The sequence below is a fragment of the Hyperolius riggenbachi genome, chromosome 3 (assembly GCF_040937935.1).
Source record: "Hyperolius riggenbachi isolate aHypRig1 chromosome 3, aHypRig1.pri, whole genome shotgun sequence".
NCBI lineage: Eukaryota > Metazoa > Chordata > Amphibia > Anura > Hyperoliidae > Hyperolius > Hyperolius riggenbachi.
This window is the reverse complement of record NC_090648.1, coordinates 260,359,849-260,372,099: the sequence shown is the minus strand read 5'-3', so window position 1 is coordinate 260,372,099 and position 12,251 is coordinate 260,359,849. Positions and strand designations below refer to the sequence as shown.

The following is a 12,251-nucleotide window of genomic DNA, read 5'->3' as shown; positions in this document are numbered from 1 at the left end:
TTTTAGAGTTGGCCCTGATTTTTGCCCTATTGATCATCCAGTCGGGGTACCCTCTCTCCTTTAATCTTCCTCCTACTTTTTTGAACTCCTCCCTGAGCCAAGCCTCTTTCGAGCAATTACGGCGGGCCCTGGTAAATTCTCCTACGAGAGCCCCCCCAATATTTGATACACCGCAGGATCCCCCAATTGTCTTAAGGCCTCCATTTTATAGCTGTTACTATCGAGAACGACACGCTGCTCCCAGGTGGTTTTATCTGTACAATTTATACTTCCTAGTTTTTATTCTTTCTTAATAATTGTATATTGTTGTTTTAGGGTAGATTGGAACTTTGTACTTTGCACACTTGGGCCTCCTGTGTAACTCTAATATTTAGCCAAAGAATGATTGTGGATATTTACTTGGCTATTCTAAGTTGTTAATATCCCCTCCTGTGTGTGGGGCTAGGGGTGTGTTCCTGGGCTTGGTTTTCAGGGACCGCCCACCCCACAGGGGGAGGGTATATATTAGGCTTTCTGTGCTATTGGTACTCTAGCTATGAATAAGGACCAGTAGGTCCGAAACATGTCAGCTGGTGATGTGTGTTGATCTGTGTTGGATACGTCCATGAATAAAGTATTGGATTTTAGGAGCATTGTGCGGACAACCCTTCGTTCTCAAGTGTACCTTTTGGATTGGCTGTCCTGGTCTCGCACTGCCCCCCGTGGAGTGAGCGGTTTTCTACTTTCTTCCTCTACATATCTTTGTACACGTTGACACCCGCTATAGCGTCCTGTTACCGCGGTAATGCGTGTAATGATTCGCGTTGCGGCCTGCCGACTCCGAGTCGGCAAAAACAAAACTAGCTGCCGGCTGGGGACCAGAGCATCCAGGAGTGACATCGAGGGCACAGGGCGGCTGCAGGGGGTTGGTAAAAGTCCCAGGTAAGTGAAACTCTTTTTTTCTAGGGTTTAGGTTCCCTTTAAATGCAGATATAGAATTTGTCATAACTACTTCCTGTGGCAATGCATTCTACATCTTAATCACTCTTACTGTAAAGAAGCCTTTCCTAAATAAATGGCTAAAACGTTTTTCCTCCATGCGCAGATCATGTCCTCTAGTCCTTTGTGAAGACCTAAGGTCAAAAAGCTCATCTGCCAAGCTTTTATATTGCCCTCTGATGTATTTATACATGTTAATTAGATCCCCTCTAAGGCGTCTTTTCTCTACCAGAGTTCCCCAACCCTGTCCTCAAGGCCCACCAACAGTACATTTTGCAGAAAACCACAAACATGCACAGGCGAGGTAATTAGCGTCTCAGCAGAGCTGATTAACTGCCTCTGTGGATTTCCACAAAACATGCACGGTTGGTGGGCCTTGAGGACAGGGTTGGGGAACACTGCTTCTAGACTACATAAACCCAGTTTATCTAACCTCTCTTGGTAAGTGAGACCTTCCATCCCTCGTATCAATTTTGTTGCTCGTCTCTGCACCTGCTCTAAAACTCCAATATCTTTCCTGTAATGTGGTGCCCAGAACTGAATTCCATATTCCAGATGTGGCCTTACTAGAGAATTAACCACTAGCCGACCACTTCACGCCAATAGGCGTGAATGCGGTGGCAGCCCCAGGACCGCTCCACGCCGATCGGTGTGAACAGCCTTCTATAGGGCTAGCAGGAGATCGCACGCGCCGATACGAGCGCATCTCTGCTTGGAAGGCGGAGCTCCACCCTCAGTCTCCCAGTGGCGATCGCCGCTCGGAGACTGTTAGGAGGGCAAAACTGTCTAATTAGGCTGTACAGCGCTGCGATCTAAGGCAGCGCTGTACTGGGGACAGCCGTGTGACACGGCTTTCCCCCTGGGACAAAGGAGAGCGATCGGCTCTCATAGGCTGAAGCCTATGACAGCCGATCACCATGATTGGCTGGCTGGGGGGAGGGATTTCAGAGGAAAAAAAAAAAACAAATAGGTAAATTTATTAAAAAAAAAAAATATTTGTAAACATTTTTTAAAAATAAACAATGGGGAAGCCATCAGACCCCACCAACAGAGACAGAGAGCTCTGTTGGTGGGGAGAAAAGGTGGTGGTGGTGGAGGGGGGGAAATAACTTGTGTGCTGAGTTGTGCAGCCCTGCAGCAAGGCCTTAAAGGAAAGGTTCAGGGAGGGTGGGTAAAAAATAAAAATCAATTTCCACTTACCTGGGGCTTCCTCCAGCCCGTGGCAGGCAGGAGGTGCCCTCGCCGCCGCTCCCGGTGGTCTCTGGTGGCCGACCTGGCCAGGCCGGCTGCCAGGTCGGGCTCTTCTGCGCTCCAAGGCCCGGAACTTCTGCGTCCCACGCCAGTGCTCTGACATCATCGGACATCCTCCAGGCTCTACTGCGCAGGCGCAGAACTACTGCGCATGCGCAGTAGAGCCCGGAGGACGTCCGATGACATCAGCGCGCAGGCGTGGGACACAGAAGTTCCGGGCCTTGGAGCGCAGAAGAGCCCGACCTGGCAGCCGGCCTGGCCAGGTCGGGTCGGCCACCGGGAGCCTGCGGAGCGGTGGCGAGGGCACCTCCTGCCTGCCACGGGCTGGAGGAAGCCCCAGGTAAGTGGAAATTGATTTTTATTTTTTACCCACCCTCCCTGAACCTTCCCTTTAAAGCTGCAGTGGCCTATTAACACAAAAATGGCCTGGTTTTCAGGGGGGGTTTAACACTGCGGTCCTCAAGTGGTTAAACAGGGGCAATATTTTGCTAGCATCTCAAGTTTTTATTTCCCTTGTAATGCATCCCAAAATTTTATTAGCTGTAGCTGCAGCGGCTTGGCATTGAATACGATTATTTAACTTTTATTTTGTATGGTGCTAGACCATTAGGACGACCAAAATACACAACTTTACATTTTCAACATTGAATTTCATCTGCTATTTATGTGCCCATATAGCCGTCCTATCCAGATCCTGTTGCAATATGTCCCTATCTTCCTGAGAGTTGATGATTCTGCACACTTTTGTATCATCTGCAAAAATAGCAACATTGCTTTCTACTACATCATTAATAAATAAATTGAAGAGCACTGGACCTAGTACAGTCCCCTGTGGGACCCCACTGCTAAGTCACCCATTTTGAGTATGATCTATTGACCATAACTCTTTGTATTCTGTCCATTAGCCAGTTCCCTATCCGTGTTGCCAACCGCCCTGTAAATTTACGGGCATACCGTAAATTTTGAAACAAATTTAGCTGCCCGAGAAGTAGAAGATAAAGGAACATATACAAAGAGCTCATCACTACTACAGCAGTGGACTGCAGCTAGGTCTCTAAAGAAATATGGACAGAAGCAGGGTTGTTGCTACATGAAGACTAGAGATGCTGGCGAACATGTCTATGGGTCATCTCTATGGGCCACTACTACTTCCGGGTCGCTATGACCCGTAGTAGTACGGCTGCACTAGGCCGGCGGTGCGCATCTGATCGCACACCTGTTGCTGGGCACTCTCTGCGCATGAGCGTGACGTCACGCACATGCACAGAAAGTGCCCGGCGACAGGTGCGCGATCAAGGACGTGCACCACCAGCCCAGCCGTACTACTACGGGTCATAGCGACCCGTAACTAGTACAGGGTGAGGGGTTCGCAGACCATTCAACGAAAACTCTAATGAAGACTGGGAGAATGCTTTACTTCCGGTTCAGACGGGCGGCTCCTGGGGCTTTCTGCAGCGATCGTCGGCATCCCATCGCGATCGGCAGTTTTCATCCCCACAAGGGAACATGACTTAGACAATTCAGTTGTAGAGGTGGCACACCTTACCCAAGGTGTGGATGCATAACCTGTGGGTGCTGAGTCCAAGCATCCAGTACTTCAACAGTTAAACGCAAGTCCAGTCCAAGGTTTCAAGATGCAAAATGGTTCAGTTTTTTGCTTCATCAGCACACGAACATGACAATTGTTTCGGGGCGATTCCCCTCCTTCAGATAGTGCAGTCAAAAACGTATGTTGATAAAGAAATAAACTGAACCATTTTGCATCTTGAAACTGGTTTGCTAGCCTGGACTTACGTTTAACTGTTGAAGGGGACATATAGATGCTGCGGATAATCGACCCAAGAAGCCACATGAGGCTCCCAGGGTCGTCTGAAACAACATGGTAAATCAGGAACAGAACGCTGCGTTTGTGCAATCGACTAACCACGCGATGTAAACGCTCCCGTTCACTTGAATGGTAGAGTTTACAGAAGAGTCCCAGACGCTTGGCAGTAAAGGCCACCAAAAATCCGTGTGAACCAGCCCTTAGAATCAGTGTGCAAGGTGTCTGTATGTGTTAGAGACAGGGCCACCCAGCTTTATATACTGCATCAAGCTTATTTGACACCAGCTAGAGTAGCTAAGTATAAACTAGGTGCCAACACTAGCTGCCCTAAATGTGGGCTGTATTTTTACCACCCGATATGGAAATGTCCCTGATAGAAGTCTTCTGACTCCAAATACTTAATTTTATACATAAGATGGGCTGCCCAGTCTCACGTGGCCCTCTCCTATGCATTCTGAGAATAATAAATTATGAAGGATTACAACCTAGCACCAACATGGTTAATTTGCATATATTCAGCAGTGTTGCTCTGGGAGACATCTCGAGCTCACTCCAACCTGAATTATCGCAAATTCTTTCTGTTTTAGGAAAGCAAATTTTTGTTTATGTATATTAGAAGAACCCTATTTGCAGCAAAACAAGATGTCACCCTTAAATGGCTTTCCACACTCCCAACCTACCCTTCCCCCCATTACTGGTGTGCTGGAAAAAGCACATGGGACAGGTTGAAGGGAAAACCCCCAATTATTTGTACGGTACTGACCCTATGATTTGCACTGGTTAACCTGTGGTCAAGTAGTATAAAAAATGCAGCACTCTACATCTCCTAAACAGTTAGGACACATTACCATATATACTCGCATAAAAGCCGAATTTTTGAGCACAAAAAATGTGCTCAAAAGTCCCCCCTCGGCTTATATGCGAGTCAGCTGTGTGAGGCTGTATCACCCTCCCTCCACCGAGTGCCCCCCTTTGCAATATGCTGCCTGGAGAATACCGGAGATTACCGGGAACTGCTATTTCCAGCATGAAAGTGTCGGTCTCCCGCCAGCGGGTCCCAGCTACCTGCTCTCTGATCAGTAGTGTTGCAGTTTGGTAGCGACGTCAGCGCCGAAGTTCCCTCATCAGCATGGTGTCCATTTCCCTAACCATGCCTGCAGAAATGTCCGTGGCTACTTGTGCGGGATCGCTCCGCTCATTAGTGCCATTGTGCAGCAGTGACGTCACGCCGGGGTTCCCTCATCAGCATGGTGTCCATCTCCCTGCCATGCCTGCAGAAATGTCCGTGGCTACTTGTGCAGGATCACTCCGCTCATTAGTGCCATTGTGCAGCAGTGACGTCACGTCGGGGTTCCCTCATCAGCATGGTGTCCATCTCCCTGCCATGCCTGCAGAAATGTCCGTGGCTACTTGTGCAGGATTACTCCGCTCATTAGTGCCATTGTGCAGCAGTGATGTCACGCCGGGGTTCCCTCATCAGCATGGTGTCCATCTCCCTGCCATGCCTGCAGAAATGTCCGTGGCTACTTGTGCAGGATCACTCCGCTCATTAGTGCCATTGTGCAGCAGTGACGTCACGCCGGGGTTCCCTCATCAGCATGGTGTCCATCTCCCTGCCATGCCTGCAGAAATGTCCGTGGCTACTTGTGCGGGATCGCTCCGCTCATTAGTGCCATTGTGCAGCAGTGACGTCACGCTGGGGTTCCCTCATCAGCCTTGGCTTACGCGCTTGCTGTGTCATCTTTATGACGCCATCTAGAGGCATCTTGAGACACAGCAAGAGCATCACATAGGCTGATGAGGGAATCCCGGCGCTGACGTCACTACTGCACAACGGCACTACAGATCGGAGTGCAAGTAGCTGGGGACATTACTAAAGGCTTGGACCCGCTGGCGGAGCGATCCTGCACCAGTAGTCAGCGACATTTCTGCAGGCATGGAGGGGAGATGGGCAGCTTAATGAGGGAACCCCGGCACTGATGTCACTGTACGGATCGGAGCCATCCTCCACAAGTAGCTGGCATGGTGAGGAGATGGCCACCTTCATGCAGGCCACAGCACTTGATCTCCTGGGCGCATCTGGCTAATGAGTAGCCAAAGACATTTCTGCAGGCACAGATCATCTGGCGGAAAGACCAACACCTTCATGCAGGGAACAGCAGTTTCAGGTAATCTCCTGGGCACATTTGGGGCACATCTAGCTAAGGAGGGGAAATGCTTGATACAAGGAGGGCACAGCTGGGTACATGGGGATGTCTAGCACAGATGGCACAGCTGGCTATGGGAGGGATTCTTTATACAGGGATCACATCTGGTGATGGGGAGCTGTCTAATACAGGGCGCAAATCTGGCTTATACTAAGTAAGGGGGATGCCCGATACTAAAGGCACGTCTGGCTACTTATACTATGAAGGGAGCTATACTGGGGAGGGGGCGATGGTGGTGGGGGGGGCGCTTATATGCGAGTCAATCACTTTTTCGGGGGGAAAGTGGGTACCTCAGCTTATATGCGGGTAGGCTTATATGTGAGTATTTATATACGGTAATTTGCAACTTGTATGCTGCATGCAATCACGCTATAAATCCTTATACACTACCCAGTGGTCAAACATACAGTGCTGCCCATAATTATTCATACCCCTGGCAAATTTTGACTGTTACTTTTAAGTAATTTATTGATGGGAAACTACATCGGTGTATTCCCAAAAGATAAGACAATGTACACAAGGCATTATTGTGGGGAAAAAACATTTCTCAGCTTTTATTTACATTTGAGCAAAAAGTGCCCAGTCCAAAATTATTAATACCCTTCTCAATAACCAACAGAAAAGCCTTTATTGGCTATTACAGCAATCAAACGCTTCCTATAATTGCAGACCAGTTTTTTGCATTTCTCCATGGGTATTTTTGCCCATTCATCTTTAGCAATGAGCTCCAAATCTTTCAGGTTGGAGGGTCTTCTTGGCCATCACCCTGATCTTTAGCTCCTTCCACAGATTCTCAATTGGATTCAAGTCAGGTCTCTGGCTGGGCCACTCCAAAACCTTAAAGAGGAACTCCAGTGAAATTAATTTAATATAAAAAGGTGCTTAATTTTTACAATAATTATGTATACATGATTTAGTCAGAGTTTGCTCATTGTAAAATCTTTCCTCTCCCAGATTCACATTCTGACATGTATTACATGGTGACATTGTTACTGTGGGCAGATTATGTAGCTGTTCTGGCTTTAACAGACAGCTATAAACAGCCATTTCCTGTGTGTCATTGTTACATTGTTGCAGTTTGCCCAGAGTACCGTACGGTACCAGAGCCTCTTGTGGGAGGGGTTTCAGCACAAAATCAGTCATACAGCGCCCCCTGATGGTCTGTTTGTGAAAATCATTATATTTTTCATGTAAAAGTGGGTATCAGCTACTGATTGGGATAAAGTTCAATTCTTGGTCGGAGTTTCTCTTTAAGGTTGTTGTCTGCTAACCATTTCTTCACCACTTTTGCTGTGTGTTTTGGGCCATTGTCATGATGAAATGTCCACTGGAGCCCAAGGCCAAGTTTCTTCGCAGACTGCCTGTCGTTGAGAATCCTCGTGTATTGCTCTTTTTTTCATGGTGCAGTTTACTGTAATTAGGTTCCCTGGTTCATTGGCTGAAAAACACCCTTAAAATGTATTCATAAGTGTTTGAAAACATTCAACAAACTTGCCAATCTTCACAGGAGTCGCTGTCTCAGCAAAATCATTGAATGTGCTCCTAATCTTTTGATAGGTTGATTTATTGTATGCTTGCATGTTGCATTATGCATGTTATAGGGCTAAAGTTAAAACACATACAAACTGTGTGAGAGTGTGCAAGGGGTTAACCGATTTGTGACCGGTTTAGTTTGAATGTGTGATTCATACACTACTGCAGCCAAAAAGATCACCAGAGCTGCCAAACAACTAACATTGTTTAAAAAGAAATACATAGGGCCATCATATCCCTCTCACTTCAGGTATACAACAAGAGTTCTTACATGAGATGAGCCTGGATTCTGCACCTTTCTTGAGGCAATAACTGCACTATGTCTACAGTACTAACTGTCGGAGATTGATTGTATTATGGTCACTTGTAGGCAGAGACACTGGCCATTGTGTGACCACTGAGGGAACCTAAACTGAGAAGGATATGTATTTGTCCTTTTAAAATACCAGTTGCCTGACTCTGCTGCTGATCCTGTGTCTCTAATACTTTTAGCCACAGCCCCTCAACAAGCATGCAGATCAGGCGCTCTGACTGAAGTCAGACTGGATTAGCTGCATGCTTGTTTCAGGTGTGTGATTCAGCCACTACTGCAGTCAGAGATCAGCAGGACTGACAAGCAACTGGTATTGTTTGAAAGGAAACATCCATATCCCTCTCAGTTAAGGTTCCCTTTAAAGAGACACTGAAGCGGAAAAAAAATTATGATATTATGATTTGTATGTGTAGTACAGCTAAGAAATAAAACATTAAGATCAGATACATCAGTCTAATTGTTTCCAGTACAGGAAGATTTAGGAAACTCCTGTTATCTCTATACAAAAAAGCCATTAAGCTGTACTACTTTCAAAGTCGTGGAGAGGGCTGTTTTCTGACTTTTGTTATCTCAACTGTTAGTTAATTTTTTACTTTTCCTCTGCCAGAGGAGAGGTCATTAGTTCACAGACTGCTCTGAAAGAATCATTTTGAATGCTGAGTGTTGTGTAATCTGCACATATTAGAGAATGATGCAATGTTAGAAAAAACACTTTATACCTGAAAATAAAAATGAGAATATTTTCTTTGATGCTAATCTTCTAGTAATTATTCATAGTACACAACCAATTCATTATATCATTATTTTTCGCTTCAGTGTCTCTAAGCTGCAGAATCCATGTGATACAAAAGGGTATCAACTTGGCACTCTGTTTACTAAGTAATCAAAAGTAATATAAACTTCCCTGATGTTCTAGGTCAGCTGGATTTCTGTGCACAAAGTGGTTCAATTAATTTTCATTACATTTTAGCCTGTGACTTACAAAAATCTGTCAAGCATGGGTCTAATATACATTTTGAGTATTAAAAAAAATTCAAATACAAAATGTCAAAAATAAATGATTTAATTTAAATTCCATTCCTTCCAGGCTACAATTTCCCCACATTTTAGCTTTTTTGGCAGAAACCTTGTTTTTTGTATCAGAATTTTCACATTCAGGTTTCCAGAGCATGCACAAAATTTGCAGATCCAAATTTTTTTATGCAAAAATACTCATGCGAAAAAAAACAACGCTGCCTTAGAAGTAGTGGACAAGCCTGACTCATCCATACCATTTTCAGCTATTTTTCCCTAGATGAGTCAGTCTAGTCTATACTGCCAGGGAGGCTGTTGACTTATTCACACTACACAAAGCATGCAACAAATAGGACTTCGTGCACTCATTTCCTGGCACACAGAATGTCCGACAGGGTATGTTATAGCCTGGATGTTGGCAGCCACAGTACAATACAACCAAACAGGAAATAGTGTGCACAATGTTATAAAGCATTCTCACATACGTTATATCAAAATGCATGAAAACACTCTCTGCATGGTAACAGGATAGTCAATGGACTTCCATGTTACCATGCAGCTTGCACATGGCTTCAATTTACTAAGACAAGTTCAGTAAAAATGTCATGTCCGGTAATTAAACACATGCGGTATTTAACACTTTTCTTTCCAAATTCACTAATATTTTCACACATGTGGTAATTGTTTGGTAATTAATCAGAAAACTGCATGACCATTCCCAAGATTTTTCCCACATGTGGGATTTCATTCAGTAAGGAATTATGCAGTACTTTGTTATTTGATGGATTATCTCGGGAAAATGCAATATGGATAGCATTTTTTTCCCTTCAATTTGTATAACTAAAAGTCCAAATCCAAACGGCATAAAATTTTAATCAGCTCAAAACCATTAGTATATTATAGTGTACCCGTCATGAGCAAGAGGATTTATACTTACCTGGGGCTTCTTCCAGCCCCATGTAGTTGGTCAGCTCCCTTGGTGTTCATCTGGTCCCCTCCATTCTGCCATGGTCAGCCTTGGTAAAGTCCATGCACAGCCCCTTTGATCCGGCTTACATTCTGCACTGTTACAAGCTATTGAGGCTCACGGCCCAGAACAGCACATGCACAGAAGCCCCTGGGTTGAAGACTTTCATTCCACTGCAGCAGCACATCTGACTAGGCCAGCAGGGTGCCGAGAGAGCTGACTGCCTACAGGAGGCTGTACAAAAGCCCCAGGTAAGTAAAAATGTTGTGCCCCGCCCACGTCTCAAGTTTACTTTATTTTTAAACCACACCTGAACTAAAAGGGATATGGTGGCTACTATATTTATTTCCTTTTAAAGTGTACCGGAGATGGCATAATAAAAAGATTTGATACTTACCTGGGGCTTCCTCTAGCCCCATGAGCACCGATGCATCCCTCGCCATCCTCCCGAGTGCCTCTGTTCAGCCGCAATCGTCCAGGTACAGAAGACCCGACTGGCGCACCAGATTAATGAGACAGATCGTGGTAAAACTGAGGCATTTAGGACGACAGCAAGGTGCTCATTGGGCAGGAGGAGGCCCTGGGTAAGTATCAAATCTTTATTACGCCATCTCAGGTTTACTTTAAACAATACTAGTTGCCTGGTAGTCCTGCTGAGCTTGGTGGCTGCAGTAGTGTGAATTGCACACCTAAAACAAGCAGATGGCTAATCCAGACAGAAACATCAGCTCTGTGTGCTTGTTTAGGGTCCATGGCTAAGAGTATTAGAAAAAGGCATAAGGTGCGTACACACACTACTAAATGCAACGACGGGTCCGCCGGACTCCCGCTGGGCAGCGGACTGTCAGCGGACTGATAAGGCTGTTTCTGAACGATCCGCTGTGCAGATCGTTCAGAAACAGCCTTATCAGTCCACTGACAGCGCGTACACACGTGCATACTGTCGGCTGAAGGACCCATCGTTGCATTTAGTAGTGCGTGTGTACGCACCTTTAGCAGGGCAGCCAGGCAATTTGCATTGTTTAAAAGGAAATAAATGTCAGCCTTCATATTCCCTATGGGAAAGAGACAAAATAAGTCTCAGGTTCCATACTCATCTGGAGCTTTCTCCAGCCCCATCAAGGCCACTCGGCTCCTGTTCCCCCCTGGATGGCCGGTTATCCTGCCACTGTCGCAGAAGCGCACGGCCAGTCATGAGCGACTCGGCCAAGTTACTGGGCGTCCAGGTGCACCGCTGTAAGCCTGGGGTCAGGGGCATAAAAAGATAGTTTGCATATTCAGTAGTGATGCATTGCAGGTAACCACAGTTGCTCACAAAATAAATTACTACAAATACCTTCATATATACACACTTATCTAAGGAGAAGGAAGGCTCTGGGTCCTATAGAGCCTTCCAGTTTCTCTCCTGGCCCCGTCGTTTCTGTACTGGCTCCCCGTGAGCAGTCTCTGACCAATGGGCCGGAGACTGCTCACGTCCGCCACTGCGGGAGGCTTTGGCAATCTTCTGAAGCCTGAGTGCGCCCGACTACGGGCCAATCCGTACTGCGTGAGTACGTGTGCTCACAGTACAGAGTGGCCCTTCTTCAAGAGCACTTGGCCTCCCAAAGCTCTCCCTGCAGCGGCAGAGAGCAGTCTCTGACCCATCAGTCAAAGACTGCTCAAGGGGAGCCAGTGCAGGAACGACAGGCCCAGGAGAGGGCCTGTCACTTTAAGAAGGCAAACTACACCGAGCTTTAAAATTGGAAACACTAACATTCAAATTGCTGTTTGTAAGCATAAAAACTTTACTCAGATTTATACAGAAGTCCTGAAAGAGGGACTAACAAAAGCAGATAAATTTCATTAAAAAGTGGGGACTGTTCCTTTCAAAGTAGGGACAGTTAGTATATTCAAGCTCTATAGACCATAACTTACCATGTGCGAACCACTCACACGTTTATTCTTCATTGAAATTAGTTATCGAGCAAGGCCGAGGTAGGTTTTTACAATATACAGCTGGATGGTATGCCTCCTAGGCATCATGTGCACAGCACAACGCAGTCACGATGACACAGCTACACACAGAACTTGTCCTACATGTAAATGTCACAGCAGACAGTGGGAGGAGCCGATTTAAATAGTCTCTTGTTAACCTTTAACTCGGGCGCGATGCATTGTGGGCAT

The 12,251-nt window shown here is 46.1% G+C and overlaps 1 long non-coding RNA gene across 1 annotated transcript; it reads right to left on the bottom strand.

The window, feature by feature from the left end:
• Nucleotides 1-6,785: 6,785 nt before the first annotated feature.
• On the bottom strand, nt 6,786-12,174 carry LOC137563588 (uncharacterized). The gene is made up of 2 exons (XR_011030383.1): nt 12,003-12,174; nt 6,786-7,098 (listed from the first exon to the last, which is right to left on the bottom strand). It is a non-coding gene; the product is annotated as an uncharacterized lncRNA (long non-coding RNA).
• Between the last annotated feature and the right edge of the window lie 77 nt (nt 12,175-12,251).